Genomic DNA, 26957 nt, shown 5'->3' with positions numbered 1-26957 from the left:
CAAAATTGGAGCCAAGGAGAAGTTGTAAGCAGAGGGAACAAGGTATCTGAAGGGCTTGAGGCCAAGAGGTATACAGCTCATCACTGAGAATCTGAAAGATGTGTGTAATTAGAAGAAGGAGAGTATTAAGTGAAATGAGAATGGTGGGTAGGCAGGGGTTAGATATGCAGTTAATAAAATAGGTCAACAATCTAACTCCTTAAAGTGTCTGACTCTTTGCAACCCCATGGACTATAGCCCACCAGGCTCCTCTGTTCATGGGATTCTCCAGGCAAGAATACTGGAGTGGGTTACCGTTCCCTTCTCCAGGGCGTCGTCCCAACCCAGGGATCAAACCTGAGTGTTCCTGCATTGCAGGCAGAATCTTTACTGTCTGAGAATAGGTTCATAGCAACGTTATCTAAAATCACACAAGTTGATAATGTTTTGGGAATTTGTCATTGTAATTATGGGGTGGTGGGGGCGGCAAGACCAGAAGCAGGGAAACCATTAAGGAAACTCTTATAATGCTTGAGGAATAAAGTGATACCTTCTGAGTAACATGTGTGAGATGAGTCACGTGCGGGAGACATCAAGGAAGAATTTGTTGTCCTTGTTCAGTCGCTCAGTCATGTCCAGCTCTTTGTGACTCCATGGACTGCAGCATGCCAGGTTTCCCTATCCATCAGCAACTCCTGGAGCTTGCTCAAACTCATGTCCGCTGAGTCAGTGATGCCATCCAACCATCTCCTCTGTCATTCTCAGTGGACTTTTATAATAAAAACAATGCCAAGACCACCTAGCTCCCACCTGACAAGTAAGTCTACTCACTCTCCAATTAGAGGTGGTTGCCTGAAGCTCTTCGGTCAGAAAGATTCTGAAGCTACAACACGGGAAGGCAGGGATATCCTGACCAGTGAGCGATAGTGATCCCAGGTGTAGGAAGGATGAGTGGCAGCAGGGATTCCTCATGCATGCTCTGTCTGTCAAACGCTTATTGTACAGGCTGAATTTTGAGATTTCAGTTGCCATAGCTTGTACTGAAGCTGAGATTAGTGCTCTTATTACTTTGCTGTTTGCTATGCTCCTTTTACAGTTTTCTTTGCCGGACCACATTGACTCTAAAGCAATCATTCCTCTCATTAATCGTTGTATAGTTCTCTTCTAAAAAGTACGAATCAGTGAGGCACTGTCTTAGATCAGCTTTAAAATTTGCAAACTCATGTAACATGCTCTATCTGAAAGAACTGTAAAATACTTATCAAGAACAGCTTTAAATTATATTCTAAGCAACTGCTTCACTTAGGTATTATTTCCCACATAAGAATTGAATATTGTCACTAAGCAGTGCTTTATATTGAGTATATTAAAGGGCCCAGTTTTTCCAAGCTTGTTTTAATGGGCGTTGGAGGGCTTCAATGAGAAAAGTTCAGTTCAGTTCAGTTGCTCAGTCATGTCCAGCTCTTTGCAACCCCATGAACCACAGCACACCAGGCCTCCCTGTCCATCACCAACTCCTGCAGTTCACCCAAACCCGTGTCCATTGAGTCGGTGATGCCATCCAACCATCTCATCCTCTGTCGTCTCCTTCTCCTCCTGCCCTCAATCTTCCCCATCATCAGGGTCTTTTCAAATGAGTCAGCTGTTCGCATCAGGTGGCCAAAGACACAAGGGCAAATTGGGATTGCCCTTGCTCTGAGAAGTATAGGGCAAGTTTGGAGGGTGTACATATAGAGGTTGGGAGAGCAGAAATAACGTTGTACAGGAAAATGACGAGAGTGGTCATAGAAATGAAGGAATGTATGTGTTGGTTTGGCCAAAATGTTGCTCAGGTTTTTCTGCAGGATCTTATGGAAAACCCCAAACAACCTTTTGGCTAACCCAATATTACAGCAGAATAATTTGGTGGCAGAGTAAAAATTCATTGCAGAATTAGACCAATGTTAGTTTATTCCAAGGGTGCCATTTCAGGCATTCATGATTTTTTCCCCACCGTGGGTGCTATTTTGATAATGATGCTTAACTGACAGTGTTGTCCTAAGAGTTAAATTGAAGAAAGTAGGGAAAACCGCTAGACCATTCAGGTATGACCTAAATCAAATCCCTTATGATTACACAGAGGAAGTGAGAAATAGATTTAAGGGCCTAGATCTGATAGAGTGCCTGATGAACTATGGAATGAGGTTCGTGACATTGTACAGGAGACAAGGATCAAGACCATCCCCATGGAAAAGAAATGCAAAAAAGCAAAATGGCTGTCTGGGGAGGCCTTACAAACAGCTATGAAAAGAAGAGAGGCGAAAAGCAAAGGAGAGAAGGAAAGATATAAGCATCTGAATGCAGAGTTCCAAAGAATAGCAAGAAGAGATAAGAAAGCCTTCTTCAGTGATCAATGCAAAGAAATAGAGGAAAACAACAGAATGGGAAAGACTAGAGATCTCTTCAAGAAAATTAGAGATACCAAGGGAATATTTCATGCAGAGATGGGCTCAATAAAGGACAGAAATGGTATGGACCTAACAGAAGCACAAAATATTAAGAAGAGGTGGCAAGAATACACAGAAGAACTGTACAAAAAAGATCTTCACGACCAAGATAATCATGATGATGTGATCACTAATCTAGAGCCAGACATCTTGGAATGTGAAGTCAAGTGGGCCTTAGAAAGCATCACTACGAACAAAGCTAGTGGAGGTGATGGAATTCCAGTTGAGCTGTTTCAGATCCTGAAAGATGATCCTATGAAAGTGCTGCACTCAATATGCCAGCAAGTTTGGAAAACTCAGCAGTGGCCACAGGACTGGAAAAGGTCAGTTTTCATTCCAATCCCTAAGAAAGGCAATGCCAAAGAATGTTCAAACTACTGCACAATTGCACTCATCTCACATGCTAGTAAAGCAACACTCAAAATTCTCCAAGCCAGGCTTCAGCAATACGTGAACTGTGAACTTCCTGATGTTCAAGCTGGTTTTAGAAAAGGCAGAGGAACCAGAGATCAAATTGCCAACATCCATGGGATCATGGAAAAAGCAAGAGAGTTCCAGAAAAACATCTATTTCTGCTTTATTGACTATGCCAAAGCCTTTGACTGTGTGGATCACAATAAATTGTAGACAATTCTGAAAGAGATGGGAATACCAGACCACATGACCTGCCTCTTGAGAAATCTGTATGCAGGTAGGGAAGCAACAGTTAGAACTGGACATGGAACAACAGACTGGTTCCAAATCGGAAAAGGAGTACATCAAGGCTGTATATTGTCACCCTGCTTATTTAACTTATATGCAGAGTACATCATGAGAAACGCTGGACTGGAAGAAACACAAGCTGGAATCAAGATTGCCGGGAGAAATATCAATAACCTCAGATATGCAGATGACACCACACTTATGGCAGAAAGTGAAGAGGAGCTAAAAAGCCTCTTGATGAAAGCTAAAGAGGAGAGTGAAAAAGTTGCCTTAAAACTTAACATCCAGAAAACGAAGATCATGGCATCTGGTCCCATCACTTCATAGGAAATAGATGGGGAAACAGTAGACACAGTGTCAGACTTTATTTTTTTTGGGCTCCAAAATCAATGCAGATGGTGACTGCAGCCATGAAACTAAAAGACACTTACTCCTTGGAAGAAAAGCTATGACCAACCTAGATAGTATATTCCAAAGCAGAGACATTATTTTGCCAACAAAGGTCCATCTAGTCAAGGCTATGGTTTTTCCTGTGGTCATGTATGGATGTGAGAGTTGGACTGTGAAGAAGGCTGAGCACCAAAGAATTGATGCTTTTGAACTGTGGTGTTGGAGAAGACTCTTGAGGGTCCCTTGGACTGCAAGGAGATCCAACCAGTCCATTCTGAAGGAGATCAACCCTGGGATTTCTTTGGAAGGAATGATGCTAAAGCTGAAGCTCCAGTACTTTGGGCACCTCATGCGAAGAGTTGACTCATTGGAAAAGACTCTGATGCTGGGAGGGATTGGGGGCAGGAGGAGAAGGGGACGACCCAGGATGAGATGGCTGGATGGCATCACGGACTCGATGGACGTGAGTCTGAGTGAACTCTGGGAGATGGTGATGGACTGGGAGGCCTGGTGTGCTGCGATTCATGGGATCGCAAAGAGTCAGACACGACTGAGCGACTGAACTGAACCGAACTGAAGACATCATGAAAGAGCACATGGAAATTACTGGCTACAATAGACATGGGCTTTAGTCCCTGGAAAACCACTCCTAACCTCAGCTCACCTTTTCACTTTTTCTCCAGTATGGGCTCTACAGCGTACCCTGCCTGGCAGATCCACACAGAGCTTCAACTCAGAGCAAGTGACGCATGAGAAGCAGAGATTAAGTTGATCAGAATTTTGAAAGACACTTTGCTAGGATATGAGCACATGTCCTAATTTTCACGGGACAGCCTGTTTTCACTGATTGCCCCAGTATCATTATTCATCTCCTCCTCTTTTACTCTCAAAGTCTGGGTGATAAATTATATGCCTCTCCTCCCTTTGAGCCTTTTCATCTCTCCCTTTATGTTCTTTTCTTCTTTGGCATCTTTTTCTCTTACTCATGTTTACTTTTTTTTCTTTCTTTCTTTTTTTAAATTTTGTATTGGGACATAGTTGATTAACAAATAATGCTGTGATAGTTTTAGGTGAACAGCAAAGGTACTCAGCCATACATATATATGTATCCATTCTTCCCCAAACTCCCCTCCCATCCAGGCTGCCACATAACCTTGAGCAGACTTCCCTGTGCTATCCAGTAGTCCTTCTTGGTTATCCATTTAAAATATAACAGCTCATTCATGTATATCCCAAACTTCCTAGCTATGCCTCCCCCCCATTCTTCCACCCCACAATCATATGTTCATTCTCTAAGTCTGTGTGTCTTTCTGTTTTGTAAGTAAGTCCACTTGTATCATTTCCTTTTAGATTTCACAAAGAAGGGATATCATCTGCTATTTCTCCTTCTCTGTCTGACTTACTTCAGTATGACACGATATGGGTCCATCCATGTTGCTATGGATTAATGCATGTTGCTATGAAATAATGCAATGGCATTATTTCATTCTTTTTAATGGCTGACATTTACTCTTTTTTCTATCATGCACTTCAATATCACTGTATTTTAGGCCCCTTTACTTATGATTTTTTTCCTTTCTCTTCATCATTTCTGCCACACATTTCCCCTATAAAATAACTATCCCCACTTTTAATTCTTCATTCCCTCTCATTCTATTTTCTTCCTTCCTTAATTCTCATCTTTTTCTGTCTCTATATCTTCATCTCTGTCTTCCTCCTACATTCTCCTTCTTTTTGTCTCTTATTTCCATTTCTGCACTAGTTTTAGTATTTCCATCTACATCACATACAGTGGAGTCTGGGAAAAGCATCCTTATGAGTGGATGTGTTTTCTCAGTTTACTTTTGATTTGCAGATATGGTCCAGAAGACAGGTGGCCTCATAGGAGGATGAGTAATGACATGGAAATGATATATTTGTTGCAGCTTGCTAGCAACAGAGGAAAGTTAAAAATAGGATTTGAAAAGCAGGGGTGGCCCAAACCCAGAATAAATGGCCTCAAATCACTGATGGTTTTAAAATTTTATTTTGTTTGCCAAAGGGTTGGAGTGAGGTTACTCACACTTCACCACAGGCTCACCCTCCTTCCGAAATGTAATCACAGAGCAGCACCATCGTAAAAATAGAAATAGCTCATGCATCCATTTGTCACCCCTTAGGATACAGCTAATCAGAGCATCCCGGAGCCATAGCTAGGGAGCAGGGACATTAAAGCAAATTTGTTGGTGCCACACAACGATTGAGTTCAGGGTTAGAAGAGAGGGCAGGATGGGTTCTATGACTTGAGATGAGGCATATGACTCAGAAGGGTTTGCATCTTCCTAAAATGTTAACGTGTATGACTCTAAACTTACATTCTGACCTAGGAGTCAGGAAGGCGGGCTGTATCTTCCTATCAGTAGATCATAGGACTGGGCTGCTGACTCCAGCCACTTTCAGGTTTCCTGGAGAAAATAAGGGAGCACCCAAGGGGACTTCGGTGATATTGGTAGCTCACATGTGAACCTGGGTTTGTCATTCTCTGTCATAACACACTGCCTTATTTGTAATGAAGAACTACAAGCAAATATAGCCTGAGGCTCAAAGAATATTAGGTTCAGGTCCTTGAAAAAGACTCAAGGACCTACATTAAGATTTCTCAAAATTTAATGTGCAGACAAATTACCTATGGATACTGTTAAAACTGCTAATTCTGATTCAGTGCTGAAACTCTGCAACTCTAACAAATCCCCAGGAGCTTCTGATTCTGCTTTTCTCTATAGAACACATTTTAACGAGCAAGGACTTAAGAGGCTTCCACTTTTTATGCATGGGAGAAAGGATGACTTGCCCAGGATCCCCATGTGCACTGCCGGCAGAGGTGGACTAGACTGTTTTAACGTGTGTGTTGTTTTATTCTAACTAGCATGACCCCTAGAATCAGACAAGTTCAAGTACAGTTCCAGTCACCCCCATGATGCTGGTTTTATCTTCTCAGTTTCTTCATCATGGATAATTTCACTACTTCTTGAAATTTTTGTAAGAAATAAATGAGAAAATACATAGTACATTGATTAGAATAGTGTCTGGTACATAGTATATGTTTTCATAATATAATCTTCCTGTATCTTACTACATTCTGGTAAAACTATGATGAACAGAATTATCAAAAAATCACACCTAAAATTACTAGATACTAAAGGGGAGAGGACGACATTACTCACAGACAACTCCCTCTTCTTTCTAAGCATTTAGCAACCAAATAAATACCCAAATTTCCAAAGGAAAAGTTCTTGGTTCTAAGGACTACAAGACAAGATTGTGTACACTGAACTACATACACGTCCAGTAGCCATCATTCACATCCTGGTTGTAACAAACTTGCATATTCATCATAACTTGATGACAGGGAGCAGTGTGCAAAGTAAGAGGTAATCCTTTTTCTGATTTGTACAAAGGTCCCTTTGGATCAGCCTTGGTGCTGCCTTTACTAACCCTCTAGGTACACTCCCCAAAGGGATTTATTCTTTCGTAAGCATCCTGCCTAGTCTCCCCCTCTCTTGGCTCCTTTATTTATCCTCAGAGACACAGGGAAGATCATTTTTAAGATTTTTTATGAGAAAAATGCCCATTGCTTTTCTTCACAAACCAAGGCAAAATTTAACTATTTGACCTGTTACCACTTTCCCCACTTTCTGCCACTCAGCTTTCAAAAGAACTTTCCTGAACCCTGCTTAACTATGAGACCAGTCTCATTCATCAAGTTAAAACCCACTCACAAGTAAAATATTAAGGATGCCCTCCAGCTTACCTGTAATATGAAGACAAAAGATCCATATCCACATTAATTATAGCATATATTGTACACAAATTATACATAAATAATATTAAACTCTCAGTGAGGTTAATTTTCTCACTGAGATTATAGATAAATACTGGATAATGTCAGAAGATTTGGGGACCAAATAATATCAAAATTCTGCCCCGGGGCACAGAAAGATCTCCCTGTCAGTACTATTAAAAACAAAACAACAGGCCCCTAAATGAGTCACTGATGATAAGCCCCACGTCACCAAACTGAAACATAATTACAGCTTCAGCTCTCACAGAAATGGTATCTTAAACCAGTCAATTGGGAATCACCTGATCATCACTAGAGGGGTCATCTGCCTAAAAGACTCCTGCCAACCCCTAAAGGAAAGTAACTTTGCACTAACGTTTTTACCCACAATAACTTCCTTCCTTTCTCCTGTTAAAAGTTATTCATTTTGTACAGCTTCTCCGAGCTCCTTTCACTCTACTAGATTGGAGGCTGCCCAATTTGAATTTATCTCTGCTCTAAAAAAACTTTCAGAACTTTTAAAATGCCTCAGTTCATCTTTTAACACTACCATGCAACATAATGTTTCTATTAAATGAATATACATTTGCTACGAACTCCAGTGAAGAACTCTAGTAAACTGGACATTATAAGTGACTTTTTGCATCAGTCAACCAACATTTCATGGTCTCCACTATAGCGAGTTCTTTCCACATAGTCTTTCATTACGTTGCATGACAACATTGTGAATTAAGTGTTATTAACACTTTACCAGGCTTCCCAGGTGGCTCCGTGGTAAAAAATCCACTTGTCAATGTAGGAGACGCAGGTCTGATTCCTGGGTTGGGAAGATCCCCTGGGAAAAGAAATGGCAACCCACTCTAGTATACTTGCTTGGAAAATCCCATGGATAGGGGAGCCTGGTGGGCTACAGTCTATGGGGTCACAAAAGAGTCAGAGGACCCTTAATGACTAAACAATGACAACATTTTACCACTAATCCAACAGTATCTCAGAGAGGTAAATCAGCTTGCTTAAGATCACCAGCATGTAAGTTATAGAGTTGGGATCCCAAACCCGATCCCTAGGATCCTTCTCTATGGTATTTTTTACTAGATTAGGGCACCCTAGAGATTTGAAGAGACTCGTCAGAGCCTGAATGGGTGGGTCACAGATGTTCCAACTTCTTCCCCACAGTCCTTGCCACCTGGTACCACCTGGCCCTATGGTTCATTGCCAGGTGGAAAGGCCACCTCATTCCATAACAATCAGAGCTTGGAATGAAAGCAATGAAGTAGACAGCTGTCCTTTCCTGTGATCTGTTTTCATTGCATTTGCAGCTGAGATATTCAGATGTTCCTTCCAAGTGATAATTTTCTGTTTGTTTACCCTGGAAATTTGATGCCTAAGCTAGGTTGTGCCTGGCAAGAAGAGAATTCAGCAGGGTAGTTGGTGACATCTGAGACTGGGGAGGAAAAATTGGCACCAAGAGGTGCATTCACAGCCAGCAATGAGCAGCAGGTAAGGTGCAGATTTTTCTAATATTCAAGAGTAGAAAAGTCCCAGATCTCAGACATTTACTCTGAAAATTTCAAGTTCTATTACCAAGAGCAGAGGAACCACCAGGCATAGGCTCAGAAGATCTGAGAGTACCTCTCTAATCTTCTCTTGGTCTTCTCTCCTTCACCTGTAAAAGAGAAGGCTAACATAAATAATGATTCTGTAATTATTAAATTGAAAATGTATTTGTTTAAAACATAGATATTTATTAAGTGTTTCTGTGTATCAGGCACTGGACTAGTTGCATCAGAGACAGTAGAGAATAATGGTAGCTCTTCACCTAGAGGTTATAGTCTTCTGAACATCACAGTAATGGATAATTAATATTTGTATTATAATGTGATAGTAGAGATACTATTAGAATTCTTCTTGAAACTCATTGCATTCTGCTTTTAGGTGGCTAGAATCTCCTCATTTTCTCATAATTCACTGATCTCATCATATTTCCAAACACAAAATATCTTTAAAATGGCCTAAAAGTTTGTAAAAGTTCTGGCCCTATTATCTGTTATTATTCTCTTCTTCACTGAGTCCACTATGATCACATGATCAAATAATGCTAAGCATGCTCTCCTGCCTAAGGTTGAGCGGGCTTTCTTGTCTTCTACTAGAAACGCTCTTACTCTCAGAATCTGCATGGGATATCTTTGCACCTCAGCCTTGTGCTCTAATTTCACTTTACCAGCGTGTCCTTCCCCAACAACATTACTTAAAAAATGCAGCTCTCTTCCCACGATTATCACCCACCCCTTGCATTACTTTTTCCCAATTCAATCAGCACCACCTAAGATACTTCCCTGGTGGCACAGCTGGTAAAGAATCTGCCTGCAGGGCAGGAGACTGGGGTTCGATCCCTGGGTCAGGAAGGTCCTCTAGAGAAGGAAATGGCAATCCACTCCAGTATTCTTGCCAGGAAAATCCCATGGACTGAGGAGCCTGGTAGGTTACAGCCCAAAGGGTTGAAAATAGTAGAACAATTTGGAAACTTAATCACAACAAGACACTTTATGTAACATAATAACAATCCTATAGTCAACTAATAACTACAAATTCTTGCTAAATAAGGAGAGGGGTCTTCACCTGATTCCATTTAGGAATGTATCTCCAAATACTGGTATGCTGCTGCTGCTGCTGAGTCGCTTCAGTCATGTCCAACTCTGTGCGACCCCATAGACAGCAGCCCACCAGGCTCCCCCATCCCTGGGATTCTCTAGGCAAGAACACTGGAGTGGGTTGCCATTTCCTTCTCCAATGCATGAAAGTGAAACGTGAAAGTGAAGTCGCTCAGTTATGTCCAACTCTTAGCGACCCCATGGACGGCAGCCCACCAGGCTCCTCCGTCCATGGGATTTGCCAGGCAAGAGTATTGGATTGGGGTGCCATTGCCTTCTCCACCAAATACTGGTATAGGTACTGACATATAGTAGGTGTTTGATAAATATCAAATGCAGATAGGGATGGATGGATGAATGAAAGAATGAGTATAGTGTTTTAACAGGAGGGCCACATTTTGTCCTAGGTTGTTAGGAACTGTAAGGTTTTTGTTTAGTTGTCAGAAAAATTATATAGCTTTTATAGTGTTTTAATAATCTCAATTATAATTGCAATTATTATTACCATTATTAGAGTTAGTAGGTTGATGTGAAATCTGCTTTAACTAAGTAGATTGAATTGATTTCATACTGACTGTATTTCCCACCTCCCCCCCACAATCATAGTATAAATCATTCAGTGTGATAAAGTGAATTTCCTTCAGTGGAGAAAAATACCTTTTCCTCTCCTATGTATATTATGCACCACCAAATGGGGCTCTTAAATACATTTGATAGAACAACAGAAATATGCAGCATCCTAATACAAGCTAGCAAAAGTTTATTAACATTTGCATATATTATAGATTCTCTCTTGCACATTTTGAAAAGACGTGTTATGCATTTGATCAGACTCAGAAAAGCCACACAACAGAGGTTAATCTTGTTTTGCATTCTTCTCATTCATTCTAAGGACAGCTCCAAAACATATTACATGTATTTAATAAGCTGGACAATGTTCTTGTCATCTGGGCACAAACCTTAACATTATTGCACAAGGAAAGACAGTGGTTTGCTGTGGAAATGAAATGGACATGTTGGGAATGAAACTGAGGCCCATAGTCATCATGGAACCATTGCTGTATACCTCCTGGAAATTCTGCTTTCATTTTCAAAAATGCACAAATAGGTTGGAGGGGTGATGGGTTCCTCTTTGTGAGGAAGATGGTTATGTACACAGTTGTGTCTCACTGTTATGCCTTTTAAATTAGCCTGAGACACTGACTTGGTATGACTGCCAAATAAAGAAATAGTGGGACTTGTTATTTGGGCATCAGTAACGGAGAAAAGATTCATAGATTTTACTTTGTTTCTGTATTACATCCAAAATCTTCAGAATAATCCATTATAACCTCCTCAGTTTACATCTATAGGCATTCAAAAGGGAAATCAAACAAACAACAACAAAAAGCTCAGTTAAATATTACTATTGAAGAGAAACATCACTTAGAATACACAGTCCTTCAGTCTTCAAAATTTTCTGTTGAAACCTATTAGTCTGACTCACCAGGTGATCATGGACAATTCTGGTTTTCTTTTGTTTTCTCTTTTTATTGAAGTATTGACCTATAACATCGTGTTAGTTCCAGGTACACTATACAGTGATTCTATATTACTATATCTTGCCAAATGATCACCATGCTAAGTCTAGGTACCATCTGTCACCACACAAATTTATTAAATATTGCTGACTTTATTCTCCACAGTTTGCATTCCATCCACTGCCAGGGTCCAGCCCCGGTGGATCCAGGGAATTCGAAGCGGGGACAGAGTCAGAGTCTGGAAAAGAACTATTTAATTAGAAATATAAAGATTTTAGGAAAGAATAGTGTAGTAGGAAAATTAGTGGAGGAAAGAGGCTGAATAACTTGGTTTACGTGGAAAACTAATAAAACCTCGAGACAAGAGGTTTGCACCATCTACGTCAGGCCACCGACGCCCACTTGAATAGCAGAGGGTGCCCCGCCTTGGGCTCCCTCTAGCGTGGATCTTAGAAGCCAGGGCAAGTAAGTAGACTTGGCGAGCCTCCACACTCCAGATGGGAATTCAGCCAGAAAAGGGGAGAAAAGAACAACATGGGGGAGGCCAGCATCGGTGTAAGACTCAAGACTTTATTTTCAAAATCAGCTTATATACCCCAAGCTGTACATAAAGAAATAATGGAATATGCAGAGTTATGCAGGGGCAGCAGTCCTGACCCTCATTGAGACCAGGCTTTCTTTTTGCATACCTTCCCGTATACAAAAGGTCTCAGGTGGTTTACATTATCTTCTGGCCAACAGGCCTGTTAACATTTTTATGGCTCTCTTCCTAGATAAATGTCTATCAACCAGAAAACTCTTTTTCCCTATAAGTGTTTTTTCTTTACTCTGCATCACCCTCAAAATACTAAATAAAGTTACATTCCTGTAGAACAAAGGTGCAGTGGGTTATAACAAAGAAAGTACTGAACTCAAAGATCTAGTGTTGCTAATGCCAGGGCTACTGCCTGTTTTTTCTATATACCAACTATACCTACAAATAAAAGATATGAAAATTTGGCAGCAAGTATTGGCTCAACAAATGAAACCTTTAATCAGTCCTATTCTAATGATTTTGACTCCTCAGAAGCCCCTACATTCCTAGGATGTTTTAAGCTTCCTGTACCTCTTGTGGTCTGGAGGCCCCAAACAATCACATGCGCAGCTGTAAGAGTCCGGCAGGCAGGCTAGAAAGCCATCAGAGGGGTTTTTGGATTGCAACACTCTTATTATGCCCAGGAGGTTTATTATCTAAAAGCTCTAAATTAACTTTTTCCAGAAAAAGTTGGTGGGGGGACAGCCCCCTGTTAATGTCAGAAGAGTAGGTGGAAACATAACACAGTAAAGCAGGAAGATTCTGGTTTTGGGGGGTAGATGTTCAGGAAAATACAGGGGAAACCCCTGAGGCCTGAATTGCCTTGCCCATCAGGCCTCTCCGCATGACCTTGTCATGGGTGGGATCTCCCGCGCTGGCTCCCGACAATCCACATGACTCATTTATAACTGGAATTTTGTACCTCTTAATCATCCTTACCTATTTTATGTTTTAGTTCTAACAGTTTTGGGGGGACGTCTTTAGAATTTTCTATATATAGTATCATGACCCAAGCAAACAGTGGCAGATTTACCCCTTCCTTTGCAATTTAGATTATTTTTGTTTCTTTCCCTTGCTCAATCGATTTGTCTAGAATATCGAATGCTGCTGCTGCTAACTCACTTCAGTCATGTCCAACTCTGTGCAACCCCATAGATAGCAGCCCACCAGGCTCCTCCGTCCCTGGGATTCTCCAGGCAAGAACATTGGAGTGGGTTGCCATTTCCTTCTCCAATGCATGAAAGTGAAAAGTGAAAGTGAAGTCGCTCAGTGGTGTCCGACTGTTCGCCACCCTATGGACTGCAGCCTACCAGGCTCTTCCGTCCATGGGATTTTCCAGGCAAGAGTACCGGAGTGGGGTGTCATCGCCTTCTCCAGGAATATCTAACACTGTGGTGAAATAAAGTGGCAAGAGCAGGCATCTTTGTCTCATTTCTGATCTTAAAGGAAATGCTGTTAGCTTTTCACCACTCTCAGGTGGCCCAGTGGTAAAGAATCTGCCTGCCAGTGCAGGAGACGGAAGGGACGGAGTTCAGTCCCTGGTCCAGGAAGAAGATCCCCTGGAGGAGGGCATGGAAACCCACTCCGGTATTCTCGCTTGGGAAATCTCACGGACAGAGGAGCTTAGGGCTACAGTCCATGGGGTCACAAAGAGTCAGACATGACTGAGTGACTTTCACTTTTACACTACTGTATCTATGGCGCTTTATAGCTCACCAAAATACATCACATATACCATCTTGCCTAACATAAGAACTAAGTGTTTTTTGTTGTTTTTGTTGTTGTTGTTGTTGTTTTTGTTCTTATTAGCAACAGAAAATTCCCATGAATACATGTAGGAAAGAGAAAAAACAGTTGCCACAAAAGTGTAAGCATATATACAATAAAATTTGCCCACATTTTTGTCTCTAATATAGTCCACCAACTAACAAAAGACAAACAAAGCAAACAAGCCTCTTGGAAAAGAGGATGATTCTTTGGCTAAGGCAGGATATATACAAGATGAGCCTGGAGGATCTTGTGATGGTAGATAGTGAAAAAGTGCAAAGTAGTGAAAAACTTAGTGAAAAAACACTCCGAAAACAAAAAACTCTGATGAGGGTACAGCCATACCTCAGTATCCACAGATTTGTTCCAGGAACCCCTGCGAGGACCAAAATACACAGATGCTTGAATTCTTTATATAAAACAGCATAACATTTACATCTACCTATATACATCCTTTGGTATACTTTAAATCAAGTTTTAGTTTGGGGAAATTTCTGGAGGGTTTTTTTTTTTTTTTTTCCATATATTTTTCATCAGCAGTTGTTTAGATACAAGATACAGAGGGGTGACTATTTCAAAGGGACACAAGGGCCAACTGCAAGGACTCTCACTGTTTAAAGCTGGAAAATATTTAGCAACAAAATAAACAAAGTCATATTGGATCATAACTCAAAGTGAAAATAAACATTTGTTGGTCAATAGTGATAGAAACAAAGATTGAATAAATGGATTAATGGGAGAAAAAATAAATCAAGCCTTCCATGCAGAAGAATGCTAAATAATTTATGTAGATGCTCCATCATCACAGCTTCTCCAGCTTCAAGTGTGGGCTGCACATAGCAATTTCCTTGGAAAGGGGACAACTGGGACATGCCAGGGGAGAGAAATGGCAAACTTAACCTCCGATGGTTGATCAAAATCAACATCAACAATAGTAATTCATGTTGATAGCATGTCCCTTTGATAAGTTATAATTAAAATGGCACTTGACCTCTGTGGTCTTGTTCTCCAAACATACAACCCCACCTAATCATGAGAAGAACTTCAAAGAAATCCAAATTTAGAAGCACCCTACAAAATCCCTGATGGGACCTTCTCAAAACTGCTGAGGTCACTGTCCTAGCTTTGATTGCCATAACAAAAACACAAGTGGCTTAACCAACAGATAATTGTTTTTTCACTGTTCTGTAGGCTATAATTCTGAGATCAAGGTACCAACATGGCAGAGTTCTGGGAGATTCTCTTTCGGCTTGCAGGCAGCTGCCTTCTCACTGTACCCTCATGAGGGCAGGGTAGGGGGTGGCGAGAAAGACAGAGTACAAACTCTCTGGCATTGCTTCTTTTGAGAATACTGATTCTACCATGAGAGCCCACGTTCTTGACCCCATCTAAAGCTAATACCTCCCAAAGGCCCCATCTCCAAATACCTACACACTGGGTACTAGGGCTTCAACATAGAAATTTTGACAGGGACAAAATCAATTCAATTTATAGCAGTTATGGTAAAGAAGAAAAACTGTCATAGCCAAGAAGAACCTAAAGAGGTAAGATAACTAAATGTATTGTAGTACCCTGGATAGGATTCTGGAACAAAAAATGAAAGTTAAGTAAAAACTAAGAAAATCTGAATAAAGTATGGGTGGTAATTGACAATACAGAGTGAAAGTAACAGGCTGGAAAAAAGATACTCCTTGCAAATGGAAATCAAAAGAAAGCTGAAGTAGCAATACTCACAACAGACAAAATATACTTTAAAATAAAGACTGTTACAAGAGGCAACGATGGACACCACATAATGATCAAGGGGTCAATTCAAGAATTGACCTTAATAATAAATATAAATATTTATGTACCCAACATATCAGCACCTTAATACATAAGGCAAACACTAACAGACACAAAAGAACTTGACAGTAATATAGTAATAGTGAAGGACTTTTAACATCCCACTTACAACAATGGACAGGTCATCCAGTCAGAAAATTAATAAGAAAGCATACACTTTAAATGACACATTAGACCAGATGGACTAAATTGATATTTATAGGTTATTTCACCTGAAAGCAGGAGAATACACTTCCCTAGTGCACACGGAACATTCTCCAGGATGAATCACATCTCGGGTTACAAATCAGGCCTCAGTAAATTTCACAAAATTGAAATTGCATGAAGCGTCTTTTCTGACCACAACACTATAAGATTAGAAATCAATTACAGGAGGAAAAAGCTATAATAAAACATAAATACACAGAGGTTAAACATATGCTACTAAATACCCAAAGATCACTGAAGAAATCAAAGAGCAAATTAAAAAATACATAGAAGCAAATGACAATGATAATAATATATAAATATGTTTATCAATTATTTCAAACATACCATACTAATGAAAAAGGTTAATAGGAGAAACTGGCTATGGGGCATGTGAGAATTCTGGGGACTTTCTTTGTAATTTTTCTGTCATTCTAAAACTCTTCTAAAAAATAAAGCTTATCTTTTAAAGTACAAAATTAGAAGGTCATTTAAAAAGCCCAAACCAGGATATGCTAGTTAACTGCAGCTCCTTTTCTCATTACAAGCCATAATCCCTTTTAAATATCCTGTCTAATCTATCTGCTTTGAGACCATTGGGTGGCAGAGGTCTCTACAGTTTAATGAAGTTGTTGTCATGTGTGCTTTTTAGCATGTTCATTTGCATACAGTGCCCTCTTTCTAATTTTTAGAAATTCTTTTTGGCCATTTCAACCTTTGCCCCCCGTTTTACCATTACAAAGTGTTGGTTAAGTGGGAAACCCCAACTGGCCCTTTCTGCAGCCTTTATTACTACATAATGTAATCTGTACAATCCTTATCACTATGCAGCCACCAGCTAATCAATCAGTATAGTACTCTTCCGATGGGACTATTCTATTCACTTCTTTCACTGCGTAGAAAACTAACAGCTAAGTGACTTTTCCAACCCTGGTCTATAAGTTCATTAGAATGTTAACTAAAATCTTAATCCAAAATTTCTAGCATAGGCAAAAATGTATGCTGGACTTCATGCATAGTATCTCACTTGTGTCTGACTCTTTGCAACCACATAAATTGTAGCCCGCCAGCCTCCTCTGTCCATGAAATTTCCCAGGCAAGAATGCTGGAGCGAGTTGTCATTTCCTTCTCCAGGGGAATCTGCCCAACCTAGGGATTGAACTGGCATCTCCTGCATTAGCAGGTGGCTTCTTTACCTTCTGAGATACCAGGGAAGCCCCTCTTAAAGATATTCTAGGTCATGCCATTCAAACAGTTACAATTTTTCCCTCAGAGTATCTGATGGGTCCTTCCAGGCATCTTGGAATATTTCCAATGCTGAAGAACTCGCTGTCTTATAATGAAGCGCAAGACAGAGATCACAAAAAAGTGGTAAAAAGTTATGTAAATAGAGTTTGCTGCCTCTGTCATTATTGCTGTTTTAGGAAGTACTTGTCGATGACCTGAAATATGCCTCCCTGTTTCTTCAGTTCTGTGGATCTAGGTGTGCCACTTAGAGCAATACAAACTAAGTCATTTCATTTTTTAATTAAACTTTTTATTTGTATTGGAGTATAGCAGATGAATGGGTTTCCCTGGTAGTTCAGACGATAAAGAATCCACCTGCAATGCAGGATACCTGGGTTCAATCCCTTGGTTGGGAAGATTCCCTGGAGAAGGAAACGGCAAGCATCTCCAGTATTTTGCCTGGAGAATTCCATGGACAGAGGAGCCTGGCAGGATAGAGTCCATGGTGCTGCAAAGAGTCGGACATGAATGAGCAGATTCCACTTATAGCTGATTAACAATGCTGTGATAGTTTCAGGTGAACAGTGAAAGGACTCAGCCATACATTTACCTGCATCCATTCTCCCCCAAACTCCTCTATCTTCCAGGCTGGCACATGAGCAGAACACCCTGTGCTATACAGCAAGTCCTTGTTGGCTATCTACTTTAAATATAGCAGTCTGTACATTCAGTTCAGTTCAGTTCAGTTGCTCAGTCGTGTCCGACTCTTTGCGATCCCATTAATCACAGCACGCCTGGCCTCCCTGTCCATCATCAATTCCTGGAGTTCACTCAGACTCACGTCCATCGAGTACGTGATGCCATCCAGCCATCTCATCCTGGGTCGTCCCCTTTTCCTCCTGCCCCTAATCCCTCCCAGCATCAGAGACTTTTCCAATGAGTCAACTCTTTGCCTGAGGTGGCCAAAGTACTGGAGTTTCAGCTTTAGCATCAGTCCTTCTAAAGAAATTCCAGGACTGATCTACTTTAGAATGGACTGGTTGGATCTCCTTGCAGTCCAAGGGACTCTCAAGAGTCTTCTCCAACACCACAGTTCAAATGCATCAATTCTTTGGCGCTCAGCCTTCTTCACAGTCCAACTCTCACATCCATACATGACCACTGCAAAAACCATAGCCTTGACTAGACGGACCTAAGTCGGCAAAGTAATGTCTCTGCTTTTGAATATACTATCTAGGTTGGTCATAACTTTTCTTCCAAGGAGCAAGCGTCTTTTAGTTTCATGGCTGCAGTCACCATCTGCAGTGATTTTGAAGCCCCAAAAGATAAAGTCTGACAATGTTTCTACTGTTTCCCCATCTATTCCCCATGAAGTGATGGGACCGGATGCCATGATCTTCATTTTCTGAATGTTGAGCTTTAAGCCAACTTTTTCACTCTCCTCTTTCACTTTCATCAACAGGCTTTTTAGCGCCTCTTCACTTTCTGCCATAAGGATGGTGTCATCTGCATATCTGAGGTGATTGATATTTCTCCCGGCAATCTTGATTCCTGTTTGTGCTTTTTCCAGTCCAGCGTTTCTCATGATGTACTCTGCATATAAGTTAAAGAAGCAGGGTGACAATATACAGCCTTGACGTACTCCTTTTCCTACTTGGAACCAGTCTGTTGTTCCACGTCCAGTTCTAACTGTTGTCCCAAACTCCCTAACTACTCCTTCCTCAATGATAAGTTTGGGCTCTAAATCTATGAGTCTGTTTCTGTCTTGTAAATAAGTTCATTTGTATCGTGTCTTTTTAGATTCTGAATATAAGGGATGTCGTAATGATGTTTCTGCTTCTCTGACTCAAAGTCAGTGAAAGGTTGTTGCTGAACCATGAAAGATGCCAGGATTCTTGGCCTCCAGAGGAGAATTCAATCCAGGGCCAGAGATGAGGCTTGATCGCTCAGAGCTTTTGTGTAATAGAGTTTTATTAAAGTATAAAAGAGATAGAGAAAGTTTCTGACATAGACATCAGAAGGGGGCAGAAAGAGTGCCCCCTATCTAGTGTTAGTAATGGAGTTATATACTTTTTAATTACTTATTACAGTGAATCAAAAGAATATCTGGAGGTTGTAAAGACCTTACTAGACCCACTCCCATAATTTACACTTTAAGATAACAGGATTAGCCAGAAGGTTTTCTTTCCAGAGAGTGTCCTCAAGCAGGACACATTATTGTTGTATAATCCTAAGGAATGTAGAGAGGGAAAGAGTTGGTCCTTTCTTCCTCCTTGAGGATTCCAGACCCCTCTCTCCTTGGGGACCCCTGGACTTCTTATCAACCTGCCTAGGAATTGACTCTCTCATGAGTCACTTTTGAGGTGGCTGGAGGTTGCTAAAGGACCTCTGTCCATGGGGTTTGCCAAGCAAGAATACTGGAGTGGGTTGCCATTTCCTTCTCCAGGGGATCTTCTCGACCCAGAGATCAAACCTGGGTCACCTGCATTGGCAGGCAGATTCTTTTACCACTGAGCCACCAGGGAAGCTTGCAAAAGGACAGTGGTCTATAAAGAAGACAGTGTGAGAGTCTAACTTCACTTGTAAAACAATCAGAAGATAGGGCTTACCTGGTAGCTCAGTGGTTAAAAAAAAAAAAAAAAAAACCTGCCTGCCAATGCAGGAGACATAGGTTCAATCCCTGATCTGGGAAGATCCCATATCCCATGGAGCAACTGAGCCCATGCACAAGTACTGAGTCTGTGCTCTAGAGACCATGCTCCACAACAAGAACGGCAATGAGAAGCCTGGGCATCACAACCAGAGAAAATCCTGAGCAGCAGTGAAGGCTCAGCACGACCAAAATCAAAATTAATAGATACAGTTTTTAAAAAGAAGATAAAGATGATTTACCAAAAAAAAATAAAAAGAGAGAGAGAGAGAGAATTTAAACCACTGAATAAAGAACAAAACCAGGAACTAATAATACAGAATTATCATTAGACATATGCTTTTAAAATACTGAATTTGAAGATATTCATTGAAGTTGTGTTTGTAACACCAGTGGATCACAGGTAATCTGGGCTTCTTTCAATAGAGGAGTAGTTGAATAAATTATGCATTTCCCTAGAATATATCAGGACGGACACACTCAAGACAGGTAACCATGACTCGATTGCCTCCTTGTAGAGAATGGAAGGAAATCATCAAGAATAGATGAAAAGAGATTGAGTTTTGTGGTAGACCCTTTGTTCTCATTACATTTTACACTTTTAATGCCTTAAATATTTAAAAATTGTTTAACCAAATCAAATTTTAACTGAGAATTTGTACAATTAAAGACCATAGGCAAATATCTGAAAACATACACAATTATGAAGAGAAAAATATCCTTTACTATTGCATGGCGTAAAATCTTGGCTACTGGTCCTAGGTTGATAATTCCATCTGAGTCTTCTGGAAGTGTTTTAAGTAACTTATGTCTTGAGAAATATATATATTTATAAATTTACCTAATTTATTGGCTTTGCATACATCTTTCGTACACATTTTCCATTTCATTGTAAAACCATTATAAATATTTTAATAGCTACTTATGACCTAAGTCAAATCCCTTATGATTATATAGTGGAAGTGAGAAATAGATTTAAGGGACTAGATCTGATGGACAGAGTGCCTGATGGACTATGGACGGAGGTTTGTGACATTGTACAGAAGACGGGGATTAAGAGCATTCCCAGGGAAAAGAAATGCAAAAAAGTAAAATGGCTGTCTGAGGAGGCCTTACAAATAGCTGTGAAAAGAAGAGAAGTGAAAAGCAAAGGAGAAAAGGAAAGATATAAGCATCTGAATGCAGAGTTCCAGAGAATAGCAAGAAGAGATTAAAAAGAGCCTTCCTCCGTGATAAATGTAAAGACATAGAGGAAAACAACAGAATGGGAAAGACTAGAGATCTCTTCAAGAAAATTAGAGATACCAAGGGAACATTTCATGCAAAGTTGGGCTCAATAAAGGACAGAAATGGTATGGACCTAACAGAAGCAGAAGATATTAAGAAGAGGTGGCAAGAATACACAGAAGAACTGTACAAAAAAGATCTTCACGACCAAGATAATCATGATGGTGTGATCACTCACCTAGACCCAGACATCCTGGAATGTGAAGTCAAGTGGGCCTTAGAAAGCATCACTATGAACAAAGCTAGTGGAGGTGATGGAATATCAGTTGAGCTATTTCAAATCCTGAAAGATGGTGCTATGAAAGTGCTGCACTCAATACGCCAGAAAATTTGGAAAATTCAGCAGTGGCCATAGGACTGGAAAAGGTCAGTTTTCATTCCAATCCCAAAGAAAGGCAATGCCAAAGAATGCTCGAACTACCTCACAATTGTACTCATCTCACAAGCTAGTAAAGAGATGTTCAAAATTCTCCAAGCCAGGGTTCAGCAATACGTGAGCCATGAGCTCCCTGATGTTCAAGCTGGTTTTAGAAAAGGCAGAGGAACCAGAGATCAAATTGCCAACATCTGCTGGACCATGGAAGAGGCAAGAGAGTTCCAGAAAAAAACGTCTATTTCTGCTTTATTGACTATGCCAAAGCCTTTGACTGTGTGGATCACAAGAAACTGAAAAATTCTGAAAGAGATGGGAATACCAGACCACCTTACCTGCCTCTTGAGAAACCTGTATGCAGGTCAGGAAGCAACAGTTAGAACTGGACATGGAACAACAGACTGGTTCCAAATAGGAAAAGGAGTACGTCAAGGCTGTATATTGTCACCCTGCTATTTTAACTTCTATGCAGAGTATATCATGAGAAACGCTGGACTGGAAGAAACACAAGCTGGAATCAAGATTGCCGGGAGAAATATCAATAACCTCAGATATGCAGATGACACCACCCTTCTGGCAGAAAGTGAAGAAGAACTAAAGAGCCTCTTGATGAAATTGAAAGGGGAGAGTGAAAAAGTTGGCTTAAAGCTCAACATTCAAAAAACGAAGATCATGGCATCTGGTTCCATCACTTCATGGGAAATAGATGTGGAAACAGTGTCAGACTTTATTTTGGGGGGCTTCAAAATCACTGCAGATGGTGACTGCAGCCATGAAATTAAAAGACGCTTACTTCTTAGAAGGAAAGTTTTGACTAACCTAGATAGCATATTTAAAAACAGAGACATTACTTTGCCAACAAAGGTCCATCTAGTCAAGGCTATGGTTTTTCCAGTGGTCATATATGGATGTGAGAGTTGGGCAGTGAAGAAAGCTGAACACTGAAGAACTGATGCTTTTGAACTGTGGTGTTAGAGAAGAGTCTTGAGGGTCCCTTGGACTTCAGGAAGGTCCAACCAGTCCATTCTCAAGGAGATCAGTCCTGGGTGTTCATTGGAAGGATTGATTGTTGAAGCTGAAACTCCAATACTTTGGCCACCTCATGCGAAGAGTTGACTTATTGGAAAAGACCCTAATGCTGGGAGGGGTTGGGGGCAAGAGGAGAAGGGGACGACAGAGGATGAGATGGCTGGATGGCATCACCGACTTCATGGACATAGATCTGGGTAGACTCCGGGAGTTGGTGATGGACAGGGAGGCCTGGGGTCCTGTGGGTAATGGGGTCGCAAAGAGTCAGACATGACTGAACAACAGAACTGAACTGAATATTTCAAAAGGATGTGTCACAAATAAATTAATATTTTATTTTTTATAGACTGTTTCCTTAATGCTTTGTTTGTGTTTGTTATCATTTCTCTAGGATAGATTTCCAGGGATGGAGTTCTGGAGTCAAAATATTTGAGCTTGTGTAAGATAACTCATACATTTTCAAAACTGATAGCATTCGTTATAATAAGGGTCATACGTGTATTTCTTTAGGAGATGCTCAAGGCTGTATGCACTTTAATAAAGCAGTAATATTTTATTTGAATTTAATGACCATTTTCCAAGTGCCTATTTCCATACAAGATGCTAAGGAGAGAGAACTGGGCAGGAGAGAGGCAAAGAGAGAGAGAGAGAATGCAAGCTTTAGTGCGCTTATGTTTCCAGTATTTTCTGAGAATGTACAAATATCTTTGATGTCATTCAAGATATGCATATTTGACAGAAACCAAAAACTCTGTGGTAAAAAAGTTTATATGTACATATGATGATGTGTGAAAATTGTTAAGGCTATGAAATTTTAAGAAATAGTCAACTGTTTAATTCCTTTAAAAGCAAGGTTGATATAGTTTTTCAGTAGAAATATCTTTAGGAAACTTTCAAACATTATATATCGTATTTATTGCAACTAGAAAAGATATCTTTCTCCAAATACAGCACACTGATTTTATCATGACTTAACAGTTATAGCTTAGAAGCTATATTTTTCTAAAGAAAGATGAAAATTTATTTATGTTTATAAAGGATCTTATAGACCTTTTAGCATATTAAAAAAAAAAAACTGACCCATGGTCTCACACCCTATTTACTTACATCTCTGAATCTTTCATTTGCATCTACAAACAAGGAAAAATAACCTTTATCCTAACAGATATTCTGAGGATGGAAAGGGATAATTCAATTAAAGCCTATAGCATATTGCTCAACATATAATACAAGCTTAAGCATCTTCCAGACAAATCTCTCTTTTTCTCAAACGAAGTCCTGCAATATTTGAATGTGACCACAGGCCTTCCTCAGAGATACTGGGGATTTGGTTCCAGTTCAGTTCAGTCACTCGGTTATGTCTGACTCTTTGCGACCCCATGAATCACAGCATGCCAGGCCTCCCTGTCCATCACCAACTCCCGGAGTTCACTCAGACTCATGTCCATCGAGTCCGTGATGCCATCCAGCCATCTCATTCTGGGTCGTCCCCTTCTCCTCCTGCCCCCAATCCCTCCCAGTATTAGGGTCTTTTCCAATGAGTCAACTCTTTGCATGAGGTGGCCAAAGTACTGGAGTTTCAGCTTTAGCATCAGTCCTTCCAAAGAAATCCCAGAGCTAATCTTCAGAATGGACTGGTTGGATCTCCTTGCAGTCCAAGGGACTCTCAAGAGTCTTCTCCAACACAACAGTTCAAAACCATCAATTCTTTGGCGCTCAGCCTTCTTCACAGTCCAATTCTCACATCCATACATGACCACAGGAAAAACCATAGCCTTGACTAGACGGACCTTTGTTGGCAAAGTAATATCTCTGCTTTTGAATATGCTATCTAGGTTGGTCATAACTTTTCTTCCAAGGAGTAAGCGTCTTTTAATTTCATGGCTGCAATCACTATCTGTAGTGATTTTGGAGCCCAGAAAAATAAAGTCTGACACTATTTCCACTGTTTCCCCATCTATTTCCCATGAAGTGATGGGACCGGATGCCATGATCTTCGTTTTCTGAATGTTGAGCTTTAAGCCAACTTTTTCACTCTCCTCTTTCAATTTCATCAAGAGGCTTTTTAGTTCCTCTTCACTTTCTGCCAGAAGGGTGGTGTCATCTGCATATCTGAGGTGATTGATATTTCTCCCGGCAATCTTGATTCCAGCTTGTGTTTCTTCCAGTCCAGCATTTTTCATGATGTATTCTGCATAGAAGTTAAAGAAGCAGGGTGACCATATACAGCCTTGATGTACTCCTTTTCCTATTTGGAACCAGTCTGTTGTTCCATGTACAGTTCTAACTGTTGCTTCCTGACCTACATACAGATTTCTCAAGAGGCAGGTCAGGTTCCAGACCACCTATTAAAGTAAGTCTTTCAATAAAATGAGCCACATAAATTTTTTGGTTTCCCAGTGCATATAAAAGGGATTTTTACACTATACTGTAGTCTACTAAGGGTGCAATAGTATTAATATATATATATTTTTAAAGTACATAATTTAAAAATACTTTATTACTAAAAAATGCTAGCCATCATCTCAGCCTTCAGCAAAGTCATAATTGTTTTGCTGGTGAAAGTTCTTGTTGATGGCTGCTGAATGATTAGGGTGCTGGTTGTTGAAGGTTGAGGTGGTTGTGGTAATTTCTTAAAATAAGACCACAAATAAGTTTTCTGCATTGATTGACTTTTCCTTTCACAAACAATTTCTCTGTAGCATGCTTTGCTATTGGAGAGCTTTTTACCCACAGTAGACCTTCTTTCAAAGTTGAAGTCAATTGTCTGGAACCCTATCACTGCTTTATCAACCAAGTTTATGTAATATTCCAAATACTTTGTCATCATTTCAACAATCTTCACAGCATCTTGACTGGGAGCAGACTCCATCTCAAAGAACCTCTTTCTTTGTTCATCCATAAGAAGCACCTCCTCATTTCCAAAAGTTTTATTATGAGGTTATGACCAACCTAGATAGTATATTCAAAAGCAGAGACTTTACTTTGCCAACAAAGGTCCATCTAGTCGAGGCTATGGTTTTTCCTGTGGTCATGTATGGATGCGAGAGTTGGACTGTGAAGAAGGCTGAGCGCCAAAGAATTGATGCTTTTGAACTGTGGTGTTGGAGAAAACTCTTGAGAGTCCCTTTGACTGCAAGGAGATCCAACCAGTCCATCCTAAACAGATCAGTCCTGGGTGTCCATTGGAAGAACTGATGCTAAAGCTGAAACTCCAGTACTTTGGCCACCTCATGCAAAGAGTTGACTCATTGGAAAAGACCCCGATGCTAGGAGGGGTTGGGGGCAGGAGGAGAAGGGGACGACAGAGGATGAGATGGCTGGATGGCATCACTGACTCAATGGACATGAGTTTGAGTGAACTCCGGGAGTTGGTGATGGACAGGGAGGCCTGGCGTGCTGTGATTCATGGGGTTGCAAAGAGTCGGACACGACTGAGCGACTGAACTGAACTTCAGCATCAGTCACATTTTCAGACTGCTTCTTTTTTATTTTTTAAGAAAAACAAAACAAAACAAAACTTCTTATTTTGTATTGGGGGATAGCTAATTAACAATGTTGTGATAGTTTCAGGTGAACAGTGAAGGGACTCAGCCATACACCTACATGTATCCATTCTCCCGCAATTCCCCTCCCATCCAGGCTGCCATGTAACACACAGTATGCTTTTAATTCTTATTCTCTTGACTTCCATCCTGGAGTCTTGAACCCCTCAAAGTCATCCAGGAAGGTTGGAATCAACTTCTTCCAAACTTCTGTTAATGCTGGTATTTTGACCTCCTCCTATGAATCATGAATGTTCTTAACAGCATCTAGAATGGTGAATCCTTTCCAGAAGTTTTTCAGTTAACTTTACCCAGATTCACTGGAAGAATCACTATCTATGGCAACTATAGCCTTACGGAATGTATGTCTTAAATAATAAACTTGAATGTCAAGATTACTCCTTGATCCCTCTGTTACAGAATGGATGTTGTGCTAGCAGGTATGAAAATAACAGTAATCTCACTGTACATCTTCGTTAGACCTCTTGGGTAACCAGGTACATTTCCAATGAACACCAATATTTTGAAAAGAATGCGGTTCTTTTAAGCATAACTCTTGACAGTAAGCTTAAAATACTCAATAAACCATGTTGTAAACAGATATGCTCTCATCCAGACTTTGATGCTCCATTTATAAAGCACAAACAGAGTAGGCTTAGCATAGTTCATAAGGATCTTAGAATTTTCAAAATGGTAAATGAGCACTGCTTTCAATTCAAGTTACCAACTCTGTTAACCCCTAACAAGAGAGTCAGCCTGTCCTTTGAAGCTTTGAAGCCAGGCATTGACATCTCCTCTCTAGCTATGAAAAGTCCTAACTGGCACCTTTTTCTAGTATAAGGCTCTTTTATCTACGCTTAAAATCTGTTCTTTAGTGCAGCTGTCTTTCCTCATTATCTTAGCTAGGTCTTCTGGATAACTTGCAG

Source organism: Budorcas taxicolor, chromosome 8, assembly GCF_023091745.1.
Source record: "Budorcas taxicolor isolate Tak-1 chromosome 8, Takin1.1, whole genome shotgun sequence".
Classification (NCBI taxonomy): domain Eukaryota; kingdom Metazoa; phylum Chordata; class Mammalia; order Artiodactyla; family Bovidae; genus Budorcas; species Budorcas taxicolor.
This window is presented reverse-complemented; position numbering follows the sequence as displayed.